Source organism: Macaca fascicularis, chromosome 20 (assembly GCF_037993035.2).
Source record: "Macaca fascicularis isolate 582-1 chromosome 20, T2T-MFA8v1.1".
Lineage (NCBI taxonomy): Eukaryota > Metazoa > Chordata > Mammalia > Primates > Cercopithecidae > Macaca > Macaca fascicularis.
Window position 1 is genome coordinate 51,410,055 of NC_088394.1, and position 13,140 is coordinate 51,423,194.

Consider the following 13,140-nt stretch of genomic DNA (forward strand, 5'->3'; position numbering starts at 1 on the left):
CCCAAGACTGCACAACCCAGGCCCATTCATTCATTCCCTAACCATTCATAAGCAACATTCATTGCACACATCTATATGCCAGCATGGTCCTAGGCACCAGAGATCATAAACTACTGAGAGGCAGATAAAATAATAAGAATAAGTAATTAACGACTGCTGTGAAAATTGCCACACTGGAAAAGTCAGGATGCTCTGAGAATGAATGACACAAATAAAGGGATCAGGGAAGCTACTTGAGCAGGTGACAACTGGCAGGCAAAGACAAAAAGGAGTTAACTGAGAGAAGAGCTATGGAGGTGTAGTGTGCTGTAGAGGAGAGGTTTCACAGCCAAGGGGGCAGCATGTGCACTGGCCTTGAAGTAGAAAGGAGCACTGAGGGTCCTTTTCAAGGCGACCTCTAAAAGGGAATGGAGGGAGAATCCTGGAGGAGAGAGGAAGGGAAGGGCACAGGGAAAGGAGGAGTTGAACCAGGCCAGGGCAGTGGCAGTCAAAAGTCACCTTGAGAAATTGATTAGTAAAATCATGAGCCACTTTTGCAAAGCTCGTTGTAGAAACCCCACAGACATTTAAGCCTCATGCTCACCATTTCCAAATAGAATTTTTATCTCACGCTATTTCGACCAATTCCACTTGTTTTCCAGGTTCTCTCCTGACTGTCTGGAGGAGGACTGGCTTAAAGGAACCCTTACCTCTGCAGGGATCTAGCACCTGCTGTGTAAACCAGTTGCAGGGTGAGGTGCAGGACAGGGAACTAGCCATGGTCCTTACCTTCCAGGAGCCCTGTTCTGGCAGATCACAGCAATGGGAACTGTCAAGGCTTCAATCCTCCTGCCAACATCCTGGTCGCCCTTCTTCTGGGGACACAAATCCCAAACCTCCGAGGCTTTTTTTGTGCTCCTTCTTCATTACTCCCCATAGTTAATCTGCTACCAAGTTCTCTCAATCCTACCTGCAAAATATTTCTAGGATCTGTCTACCTATCTTCAGCCTCCCTGTTTCAACTCTTATCAAAGTAACTATAATTCTTCAACTTGGTAATTGTAGTAACTTCTTCACTGGTAACCTCAAATTCACTCTGATTCCCCCTTCATGAGGGCAGACAGAGTGATTTCTTCAAAAGGACAATGTGATTATGCCATTCTCTATTCACTTCTGAGATTTTATTGCTCTTAGGAGAAGGAAAAGAGGGTCTTGGCCCAGCCCACAAGGCATTCATTGTAAGATCCAGCCATTCATTGTGAGATCCAGCCATTCATTGCCCACCACTCCAGCCCTCACGCTCCCTCCAGGCTCGCCCTCGCTCTCCACCTTCACACCACACTGGTCTTTGTAGAGCTCCTTGAAGGGGCTGAGCTCCCACCTGCCCGACACCCATACCTGCACTCCACCGTCCCTTCCTTGGGACAACTTCTCAGACTGCCAGACCATGTCAGTACTCCCTATCATCCTCCCTATCATCCTTCCAAGGAGTGGTCTTATTTTTATGTGTTTATTTGATTAATCCTAACTAACCCTACTTGATTTTGAGCTCTTTGGGAGCAGAGGTGATTCTCATCTCTGTGCATGTCTATGGCACAGGGATGAGAATGCTGTCTGGCACAGAGTGGCTGCCGTGATGAATATAAGTTGAATAAAAGAACAAATGGCTGCAATGGAAATGAGTGAAGAATCTGGCCACCTTCCCAGCGTTCTTGTATAGGAAGACTTTGCAATGACCTGAAAGGCCTGACATGGTATACACCCCTTCCCCAAGTCCCCATTTATCTGGTGTCTGATCGGCTTCTCTTTCTAGCACACTTGACTCTGGCTTCACTGGTGTTCTTGCTGTTCTGCAGCAGGCCAGATGTGTTCCAGCCTCAGGACCCTTGTGCTTGCTGCTTCTGGTGCCAGGAATTCTCTTCCTCCAAATATCCGTCCACATGACTGACTCTCTCCCCTCCTTCAGGTCTCTGTTCATATCATTCTTCCCAGTGAGGTCTCCTCTGACCTGCCTACATAAATCCATCAATTATTTTATTTTATTTTATTTTTTTTTTGAGACGGAGTCTCGCTGTGTCTCCCAGGCTGGAGTGCAGTGGCATGATCTCGGCTCACTGCAAACTCCGCCTCCCGGGTTCACGCCATTCTCCCGCCTCAGCCTCCCAGTAGCTGAGACTACAGGCGCCCGCAACCACGCCCGGCTAGTTTTTTGTATTTTTAGTAGAGACGGGGTTTCACCATGTTAGCCAGGATAGTCTCGATCTCCTGACCTCGTGATCCACCCGCCTCGGCCTCCCAAAGTGCTGGGATTACAGGCTTGAGCCACCGCGCCCGGCCTAATCCATCAATTTTGAAACCCCTACCTGATTTATTTTTCCTGATAGTCCTTATCTCCTTGGGCATATTACCTTATTTATACGTGTATCATCTATCTCCCTTCACCACCACGAGAATATGAGCTCCTTAAATGCAAGAATTTTGCCTGTTTTATACTCTGCTGCATCCTCAATCCTTATTACAGTTCCTGGCATAGTAAACCTTCAATATTTGTCTGTGAACAGATGAATTAATAAATGAATCTTAAGCCTAGAAATGACCTGGGCCTTGTTCTTAGAGATCCCTTCCCTCTTGACCTTGTGGCCAAAAAAACAACCTTCTATTCCAACCAAGTCCTCATTTATGCAGCTCCCAAATTCCCAGCTACAAATTAATGACAACAAAAATAACCACTATTAAATGTTAACTAAATGCCAAATATTCTGCTGTCATATACATGTATAATCCTTATAGCATCACTATGAGAAAAGAAGTTACAATCTCCATTTAACAGATAAAGAAAATTATCATCAGGGAGGTTAAGTGACTTGTCCAATGTCACACAGTTAGTAAGTGGCTAAGCTAGCCTTTGAACACACCAACTTTGTCTCTAGAGCAGGAATGGGCAAACTAAGGCTTGCAGACCAACTCCAGCTCACTACATGTTTTTGTATAGCCTTCAAGCTATGAAAGGTTTTTACATTTTTAAGTGGTTTGAAAACAATATGCAACATGGACTACATATGGCCCACAAAGCCTAAAATGCTTACTATAATAAATATATCAAATTAAGAAATTCCTGGGCACCCCCTATATGTACACAAGAGGTACAGAAAAAGAGATGTATATTTATTTATTTTTTTTTTTTTTTTTTTTTTTTTTTTTTTGAGACGGAGTCTCGCTCTGCCGCCCAGGCTGGAGTGCAGTGGCCGGATCTCAGCTCACTGCAGGCTCCGCCTCCCGGGTTCACGCAATTCTCCTGCCTCAGCCTCCCCAGTAGCTGGGACTACAGGCGCCCACCACCTCGCCCGGCTAGTTTTTTGTATTTTTTAGTAGAGACGGGGTTTCACCGTGTTAGCCAGGATGGTCTCGATCTCCTGACCTCGTGATCCGCCCGCCTCGGCCTCCCAAAGTGCTGGGATTACAGGCTTGAGCCACCGCGCCCGGCCAGAGATGTATATTTAAATGCCATTTTTTGGGCTTCTCTCATACTGTCAGGAGCAGCTAAACACCTTCATGGATGTTACTCATTAAGTCACCTTACATCCTCCACCATAGAGGCCCAGAGATTAAGTGATGTGGCCAAGGCTATATTTTAAGAGACAGAACTGGGAGTACAATCACAGACTCACAGGGTTGGAAAGATTTCTAATGCTTATTTATCCCAAGCTCCTCATTTTATGGATTTGAAAAGGAAAGTAGCTGAGTCCCGGGAAAGTCAGGGGCATCTGGGGTTAATGCCACAGCACCTCTCCAATCCCTTGACCTGGGGTTTACTCTCCACTAGGTTGGCCCTTTCCTCCCGTCATTTCCAAAATCCTTCGGCATCTCTATGAGCCCCAGCATCCAGCCTGCTTCCTCTCCCCCTCCTGACCTTCTCCGCACCCACCACTGCTGTGCCTGCGAGGACGACTCGAACTACAAATTAAGTGAAGGGGAAAACTGAATTGATATGATCTGAGCAAGGGAAGCACAAAGGCACCAATTTCCTCTCCACATTATACAGGAAGATCTGGGCCGCGTGGGGAGCCGGCGCAGCACCTTTTGATGTTTGCCTTCCTGCAAGTAACAAGCAGGAGGACATGAGAAGGCTTCACCTCCTCCATGCAAACTCACAACAGCAGGTTTCCAATCATGGTTGAAACAAATCCAGAGATGAAAAACGAAGAAAAGAAACGAAGAAGGAAGAGAAAGAGATGATTGTTGTTTAGAGAGCTTTCAGGACAAGGAGATCCTTTAAAACTAACTACAGGACGTGTTAAAGAGCTTACAAACACCCCCAACGCAGCCCTGGGCTGAACTTCTAAAGGGTGTAGCAACGGGGGACTCTGAGCCTGAGTCAGGACTCCCCGTGGCTAAAGCTAGACCTATTCAGGAAGGGGACACCAAGGCTTTTCACAGATGTAAAGTCCTCCTCTCCACATCCGAGCTGGGATTTCTGAAAGCCAGAACCAGGATGCTGCCACTGTGGAGTGGAGATTCCAGCTCAAAAATCGTTTTCACCAGCAGGAGCAAGTGGTCTGGAAATATCCCCTTCCCAACTGAGGTATTTGTGGTTCAATGTGTGGCATGTGCCCATGCTGTGTTAACAGGCCAGTAATGGGCATGCAAGAAGTTATAGTGGCATTTAGGTCCTAAGGGAAGAACTACTTGATCAGTCTCTCTCTATATACATCGCTCTCTCAAATCTCCCATTTTTTTTGTTTGTTTGTTTGGTGACAGGGTCTCACTCTGTTGCCCAGGCTGGAGTGCAGTGGCATGATCACGACTCACTGCAGCCTTGACCTCCCAGGCTCAAGTTGTCTGCCCACTTCAGCCTCCCAAGTAGCTGGGACTACAAGTGCTCACCACCAGGCCCGGCTAAATTTTGTTCTTGTGTTTGTTTTTGTTTAGAGATGGGGTTTCGCCATGTTGCCCAGGCTGGTCTCAAACTCCTGAACTCAAGTGATCGACCTGCCTCGGCTTCCCAAAGTGTTGAGATTACAGGCGTGTGCCACCACGTCTGGCCCCCATCTAAACTTTTTATTGCAGTAAACAAGGGGGCTAATATGTAGCATTCTGAGATTTGTGTCTAAATCACCTTGGGCTTATTCTGTTGTAGCAGTAGTTCTGGAACATTCGAAGGTAACAACTAAAGATCAAAGCTCTTGTGTCTTTGGTGTCTTTGCAATGTCTTTCTGTCTTCACTCACTATATTAGCCATCAAAAATTATTTAAGAACCATCGAAGAAATATATGCAGACAAGAAATAGAAAAAAAATAGCTTTTTTTTCCTTCATGAGAGGGGAATGAAGTAAGATGCATTAAGTCTTTCTTTTAGTTGAATCCTGTATGACATGATTTTTTAAAATCTTACCATCCCAATAACTCTATCAGCATTATTTTACAGATGGAGGAACTAAGACTCAGAGAAGATAGTGGACTTGTCTGAGGACAATGTGCTATGAAGTGATAGAGCCAAACATCCAGCCCAGGGCTGACTGATTTTAAAGTCTGAGCTCTTCCAGATAATACCCACTGGTGTCCACCTTAAAATAACCAACTGGCTCCCTCACCAGCAGTGTGTGCATTCGGGTAAGCAGGGTCCTGTTGAGCCTGGCTGTTCCTTGAAAATATCAGAGTAACTTGGACTTGGTGCCTGCCTGGACTTATACTTGTCGGTGTTGTCTTCTTTGCCAGTAGTGACAGAAAGTCAGAATGTGCAGGGCTCTGCTGTAGATATAGGAAAATATGAGCACCCTCTGTGTTCAGGTTTACTCCCCCAGCCTGACCATTACTCTCAACTCTCCAGACCTGTATTTCCACATGCCCACTCAGCAGCTTAGTTGAATGGTCAATAGACATTTCCGATCCAACATGGCCAGTCTGCAGTCTTGACGCTTCTTCCTTATTCCAATAAATGGCACTGTCCCTCTTCTAGCTGATCCAGCCAAAAGCTCTAGCAGTAGCTCTTTGAGGTTGAGTTCCCCCAAAGCAGATCCTGGGCAAGGCTTTGAGTGTGAGTAGTCTGTTTGGAAGGTGCTCTCAGGAAGTAGTGAGAGGAAGTGGAAAAGTGAGATGGAAAAGAAGTGCACCCCATGAAGGGTGTGTTGTCAAGCGAGTTATCAATATGAACTACTAGTGCTTCATCCTGCTGAGGACTTTAGGAGCCAGGGCAGAGCACAAGCCTCAGAGTTATGTCCCTACTCTGTGGGGTGACGGAACTGGGCTGCATATACACAAGCTCCCATCATTCATCAATTGAGGCTACCCCTGAGGGATCCTCTGGCCTGCTTTGGACACATGGACAGAGTGGGCTCCAGTGGTCAGAGGAATCCCTCAGGCAACAAAATGTATAGGCTGGCCATTAGAAGTGGGGCCTCTAACATGGTAAAGACAGGACCTATGGATGTGGCATGACAGTGGCTGCGGTAGAATCCCTGATTGTCACCATCCCCTCCCGAACCACACAGTCACTCCACTGGTAAAATCTGTGGGCTCTGCTTGCAAAATAGATTCCATATCTGACGACTTTTCACCACTAATTGCAGAAGAATCTGGTGTAAGTGACTGTCAGTTCTCACCCGTACTCTTGCTGGAGCCCCCTAACTGGTCTCCCTGCCTTCCTCCGTTTTCCCCTATCGTCCTTCTGTACTCAGAAGTCAGAAGGATCCTTTTATCCATGATCGTGTTATTGCCTGTTCGAAAGCCGCCATTGCTCCCCTCTTGGTTGGCACCAACCCACAGTCCTGGGCTTGGCCTGCAGGTCCTGCCTACTCAGCTCGTGCTTCATTCTCTGATGTCATCTCCTGTCATGTTGCTCCACCTGCACTGGCTAATCTTCAAAAGTGCCAAGCACACTCCCACCCTGAGGCCTGTGCAGGAGCTGCTCTCCCACCTGGCCTGAGCCTCCCCCAACATCCCCATGGCCACTTTCTCACTGCAGCTTTCTCACTTCCCCCAAGGGGAAGACCACCGGCCACTCCCGCTCTCTTGCCCACATCATTATCTTTCAGAGTGCTGGTTTCCTAAGAAAGCCCCCAATCACCGCCCTTCCTTCTCTACCCTAGGTCTTTAAAGAGATCGAAATAAGACAAGGAATGAGGACAGGACTGAGCTGCTTGTATCCAGTTTATTCCTCCTAGAATCCTTATCAATCAGCCAAGTCACCTCCTTTGGGGCAGAGTAAGGTAAGGGGAATAGAGACATGGAGATCCTCAGGATGCCCCTGTGCATGGAGGGAGGTGTCAGGAGTGGTGAAATCTACAATGCTTCTTACACTTTATAGTTATATTGTGATGAATCTATTGCATGGATGCATCCCTCAGGTCCTTTTTACTGATTCAGGTGCTCACCGCCAGCCTCTATGCACATTTTTCTTCCTCTTCCTCTTCCTCTTCTCCTTCTCCTTCTCCTCTTTCTACTTCTTTTTTTTTTTTTTTTTTTTTTTTTTTTTTTTGAGATGGAGTCTCACTCTGTCGCCCAGGCTGGAGTGCAGTGGCGCGATCTCGGCTCACTGCAAGCTCCGCCTCCCGGGTTTACGCCATTCTCCTGCCTCAGCCTCCTGAGTAGCTGGGACTACAGGCACCTGCCACCGCGCCTGGCTAATTTTTTGTATTTTTTAATAGAGACGGAGTTTCACCGTGGTCTCGATCTCCTGACCTTGTGATCCGCCCGCCTCGGCCTCCCACAGTGCTGAGATTACAGGCGTGAGCCACTGAGCCCGGCCTCTACTTCTCCTTCTCCTTCTCCTTCTCCTTCTCCTTCTCCTCCTCCTCTTTCTCCTTCTCCTTCTTCTTCTTCTGTTTGTTTTTGTTTGTTTTTTTGACACAGAGTTTCTCTCTTGTTGCCCAGGCTGGAGTGCAGTGGCATGATCTCAGCTCACTGCAACCTCTGCCTTCCATGTTCAAGTTATTCTCCTGCCTCAGCCTCCCAAGTAGCTGGAATTATAGACATGCACCACCACAACTGGCTAATTTTTGTATTTTTAGCAGAGATGGAGTTTTACTATGTTGGCCAGGCTGGTCTTGAACTGCTGACCTCAGGTAATCCATCCCCCTTGGCCTCCCAAAGTGCTGGGATTACAGTGTGAGCCACCACACCTGGCCCTACGCATTTTGTTTCTAAAAGGTTCACACCTGGAACTTCCTTCTTGCGCTGGCCCATGAACCTCTGCAGCTGCTTTGTCCCCTGGCATGCAGAGAGGAGGAAAAGTACCCAAAATTTACTCCCACTCGCCCCTCCAGCCTGTAGCCAATGGATGTGGGAGTATAAAAGCCCGACACCCCTGCTTCAAAGACAGACCCTGAGATGTAATTTATACCCCAGAGCTCCCAACAGGATCAAGCAGAGATTGGAACCTTGTGTTAAACTGCACCTTTGCTGGGCTTCTTCCCCATCTCTTGCCCTGTTTCCCTATGCCCTTACGGATGTCTCCTGGGAGCTCTTTCTTAATGAATTACCTGCACTTCAACCCTTGTCTCAGCACTTCTTCTGGGAACATAAGACTGAAGGCATCACTGTTTGTTGTTTATTTATTTCATTTCCCTACTAGAATATAAGCTCCCAAGGGCAGGAGTTTTTCTGTTTTGTTCAGTTTTGTATTTTCAGCAACAAGACCACTGCCTCGTATACAGAAGGCGCTCAATAAATATGTATTGAGTGGATGCGTGAATTTGTGAATATATGTCAATTGACAGAAATACCAGGACCACTTCTAAAGAAGGCTCCCTCTGCTCTGTTTTATGGTCTGCTATGTCCTTCATGCCTGAAATCATTCACAGCACAAAGTAGATGCTCAATGAATATTTATTGACCAACTCCCATAGCCCCTGTCTGCTCTATTTCAGCAACTGTTCTAGGAAAACTGCTAATATGTCTGGCCCCTACCTGGCTTCTCTCCACCTCCCTCTCAGGCCTTGGTACAGAGCAGGTCTTCAGCCTGAGATGACTGCATTGCAGTTTCAGGGCCTACTGGGTGGAGGGACTGCTAGGCCTTAGGGAACAAGAGTAATAGACCCTACTAAGATGAGGGAGGCCTCTGGGAGACTGCAACAGCCTTAGCTGGCAGGGAGAAGCATCTGGGCACAGCTGGGTCATTGGAAGCTACTAGGAGAATTTGAGGTCCCCTGGGCAGGACAGGGAGGGATAAAATTCTGGGACAACATTAGATCCAGAGAATGGGGAGCCTCTGGAGGAGGGCAGAACAGAGGGGGAAAGGCAATGCCCCTAGTGGGTGTTAGGGCCCACTGGGCATGGGGATGTTTGTGGGGGAATAGTTGGGCATCCTGGTAAGCAGAAGCCCGTGGGGAGTGATGGGGTCAATGGGGAGGGGAAACTTCTAGGGAAATCTTGGGGCTTTGTTGACAGTGGAGGCTTCTGGGGGAAGTGCTAAGTTTCAAAGGTATTAAGGTCAGAAAATATCAGAAAGTAATAAGGGCAAAGAGGAAATTAAGCCAAGTCTGCTTACTCTTTCTCTCTCTCTCTCTCTCTCTCTCTCTCTCTCTCTCTCTCTCTCCCCCTCGGTCTCTGTCTCTCTTTCTCTCTCTATTGTTCTCTCCCTAAACCTTTCTCTGATATTTTTTCCTCTTTGGTGTTGACACATCACTGTCAGTCAGTGACATTCTCCCTTAAGAAACCTATCTGACACAGAGCACGAGGCATGATGGTTGTTCATGGATCAGCCAGATTGAATTAAGGTTCAATTTCAGGTTAGAATCAACTGGAAGAGATGGGACCCCCAAAATAGCAGTGACTTCAGCAAAACAGAGCTTTACTTCTCCCCGATGGGATCTTCGGGCCATGATCCAGATTTGGAGCAGCAGTCCTCACGTGTGGGGATCCTGTGCCTTCTGCCTTGCCACTCAGCATCATTGCTGCATTTCTCAAGGTGGCTGCTGGGGTGCCAGCCTTTATGGGCAGTTCCAGCCTGCAGGAAGGAGGAAAATGGAAAGAAAGGTGCATCCCCCAGTAAGGGTGCTCCCCAGAAGTTGCACACACCACTTCCACATATGCCCATTGACCAGAATATGGTCAAGTCACATGATCACATTTAGCTGCCAGAGAACCTGGGGCAATGTAGTGTTTATTCCAGGCAGCCAAGGATCCACTTAAAAGCTAAAGGTGTTTCTTATGAAGGAAGAACTGAAAATACATATTAAGGGACAACAAGCACACAGATTGAGGAAGCCAACCAGGAACATCAGGAGCCTCAGAGAGTCCCTTGAGAGACAAGCTCACATGGTGTGTTGGTATTTATTTCTACATAACAGCTTACCCCTAAATTTGGCAGCCTGAAATAGCAAACATGCTATCTCATGCAGTTTCTCAGGTGAGGAGTCTAGAAGCAGCAGAGCTGGGTGGCGCAGGCTCTCTAACAAGGCTGCAGCCCAGCTGTCTGCTGGAGCTGAAGTCATCATAAGCTCAATTGGGGCTAGAAAATCCACTTCCAAACTGACTTCACAGGGTTGTTGCTGGAGGCTTCAGTTCATTGTCTTGTGGGCCTCTTCACTGGGTGGCTCACAATAAAGTAGTCTGCTTTCCGCAGAGCAAGAGATCCAAGGAAGAGAAGAAGGAAAAGAGGAGAGAGAGAGAGAGAGAGAAAGAGAGAGGGAGTGAGAGAGAGAAAGTCGTCCAAAATGGAAGCCACAGTCTTTTCTAACCCATTCTCAGAAGAGACACATCCTCTCATCTGCTGTTTTATTTTTGGTCACAGAGCCCAATCCTAGTACGATGTGGAGGAGGATATGAATCCCAGGAGGCAGGGATGACTGCGGGCATCTTGGAGGCTGACTACCAACCATGGGTAGGTAAATGAGTGCCAGGAGTTAGGAGATCGCACCTCGATAGAGAGAGTTCCTTGAGCCAGGAAGACTGCGCACAGGCTCAGGAAGGCTGGCCGGGCCTAAACAGAAGTGGGTCAAAGGTTAAGGAGTATGTCTCAGTCTATTTAGGCTGCCATAGCAAAATGCCATAGACTGGGTAACTCATAAATAGCAGAAACTGATTCTTCACAGTTCTGGAGGCTGAGAAGTCCAAGATCAAGGTACTGGCAGATTGGGTGTCTGGTGAGGGTTCATTCGTCATAGATGGCATCTTCTTGCTGAGTACTCAACATGGCAGAAGGGGCGAACAAGCTTCCTGAGTCTCTTTTTTAAGGGTAATAATCCCATCCATAAAGGCGCTGCCTTCAAGACCTGGTCACCTCCCAAAGGCCTCACTTCCTCATATCATCACACTGGGGATGAGGTTTCAACCACTAATTTTTGGTGGGAGGAGACAAACATTTAGACCTTAGCAAAGTACAACAAAATGTTCCTGTGGTTGCTTTCTGATATTCACCTAATCACCCCAAAGGGATGAACCTTTCTACCGCTTCAAGGAGGGAGACAATCTTACTAGCATGTAATAATCAGCACTGTTACCCACAGCTCAAGCCACCCCAGACACAAAGCCAAGACCACTACGTGGATAGATGTCCTGGCTAAGTGTGGACACAGGGCACAGTCAGAGAGGTGAACACACAAAGAGCTTCACCAGCTTCTCATAGACCCTGCTTGCCTTTCGAAGTGATGAATACACATGACCTGGTCATTCCAGAGACTAACAAGACCCCTCTGGCCCAACAAGACCTGAAACTGGGGACCCAATACCATGCAGATGGCCTGAGTCATTACAAAGGCAATTAAATGCCCAACTCCATAGCCAGGTGCCAGCATGTAGGTCTTTGTGCATGGAGGGGAAGAATCTTTAGTCTTATTTTCTCTCAAGCCTAGGGTTAATTGGGAAGCTAGCTTCAGTGACTAGTACACAGAGGCTAATTTGTACAACCATTGCCCACAAGTGGGTGGGGGGATGACGGCAAAAAAAAAAAAAAAAAAAAAAAAAAAAGCCATTGCTGTAGACAGTCTGCCATTGAATTGGATCTTAATATTCTCGTCCATGAACCAGCAGTTGCATTACAGCTTGGAAAAAAAAAGCAGGAAAAACCCACACACATTCTTTCAATTTCTAAAGGGAAATTTGACTCGGGCTGTAGAACAAAGGACGAAGAAATAGAAGTAAAAGAAAATCAAAGAAAAAGTTATTTGGATTCAAGGGGATCAGATGTTTCATTTATTGCAGGTTGGAGACCTTCAATCAACCAAATGAAAGGAACATTTGTATTAAAATACCTACGAGGCAGAGAGAAAGCCTTGATCGGGTGCAGCAGAGTTAAGTTACAGCAATCATGCTGAGAGATATGAACCCACCTTCGAGGTTATCTGTTCCCAATATTGAAGGTTTTCTGTCTTACAAACCTGAGATGAAAAGGTAGTTGTTTTGACGTCTGGATCTGGAAGCCAGACGCTGAAATTAGCAGCATGCTTGATGTGTGTGCTGCAAGAACATAGAGCCCAGGATGGGGTGAAAATGTAACTGCTTTATTAAAAGGAAATGATGTTAATGCAACACTAAGTGCCCAAGTCACCCATGAGGGTAGGGTGTGGATGGAGATTATGAAAACACCTTCTGAAAAGGGGCAGAGAAGGAGCACTGCACTCAGAGTCAGGGACCAAAAGTATGGCCCCTCCTCTGACCTCGATATGGTAGCTCCATGATAGCTGGGACCTGGCCTGTCTGGTTCACAGTGCCAGGTATATAGGAGGTATTCAGTAGATGTCAAACAAATGGATGAATGAATAAATGAATATGAACTTGGGCCTCTTTGGACCTAAGTCTTACAAAATAAGGAGCTGGGACTAACTATGGATTTCTCCAGTGGGATGAATACCACTGCTGGTTGGGCAGCACATGAATGGGTTTGGGTGCCATGCAAAGACATGGTATTAAACAGTACTAACTCAGAGAGAGAAAGGTATCACTTTTGAACTCTTTCTAGCCTCTGACTCCCTCTAAGAGAAAGTCTCAATCCAATAATAATATCTCTTTAACACCTCTGCGATGTTTTCAACCCTCTCTTCATAATAATAAGAGGGGAACGCCCAGGCTCACATCCTCAGCAGGCATCAGCATCCAACTCCATTTCATAACTTGACTTCTTTCCTTTGTACTTAATTTCACAGTTGCCTTTCTATTTACGGAAAGTGATAGTAGTTTTTCCTTGGCAGAACTGATCTTTTTAAGGTTTCTTTGTCAGACAGATGT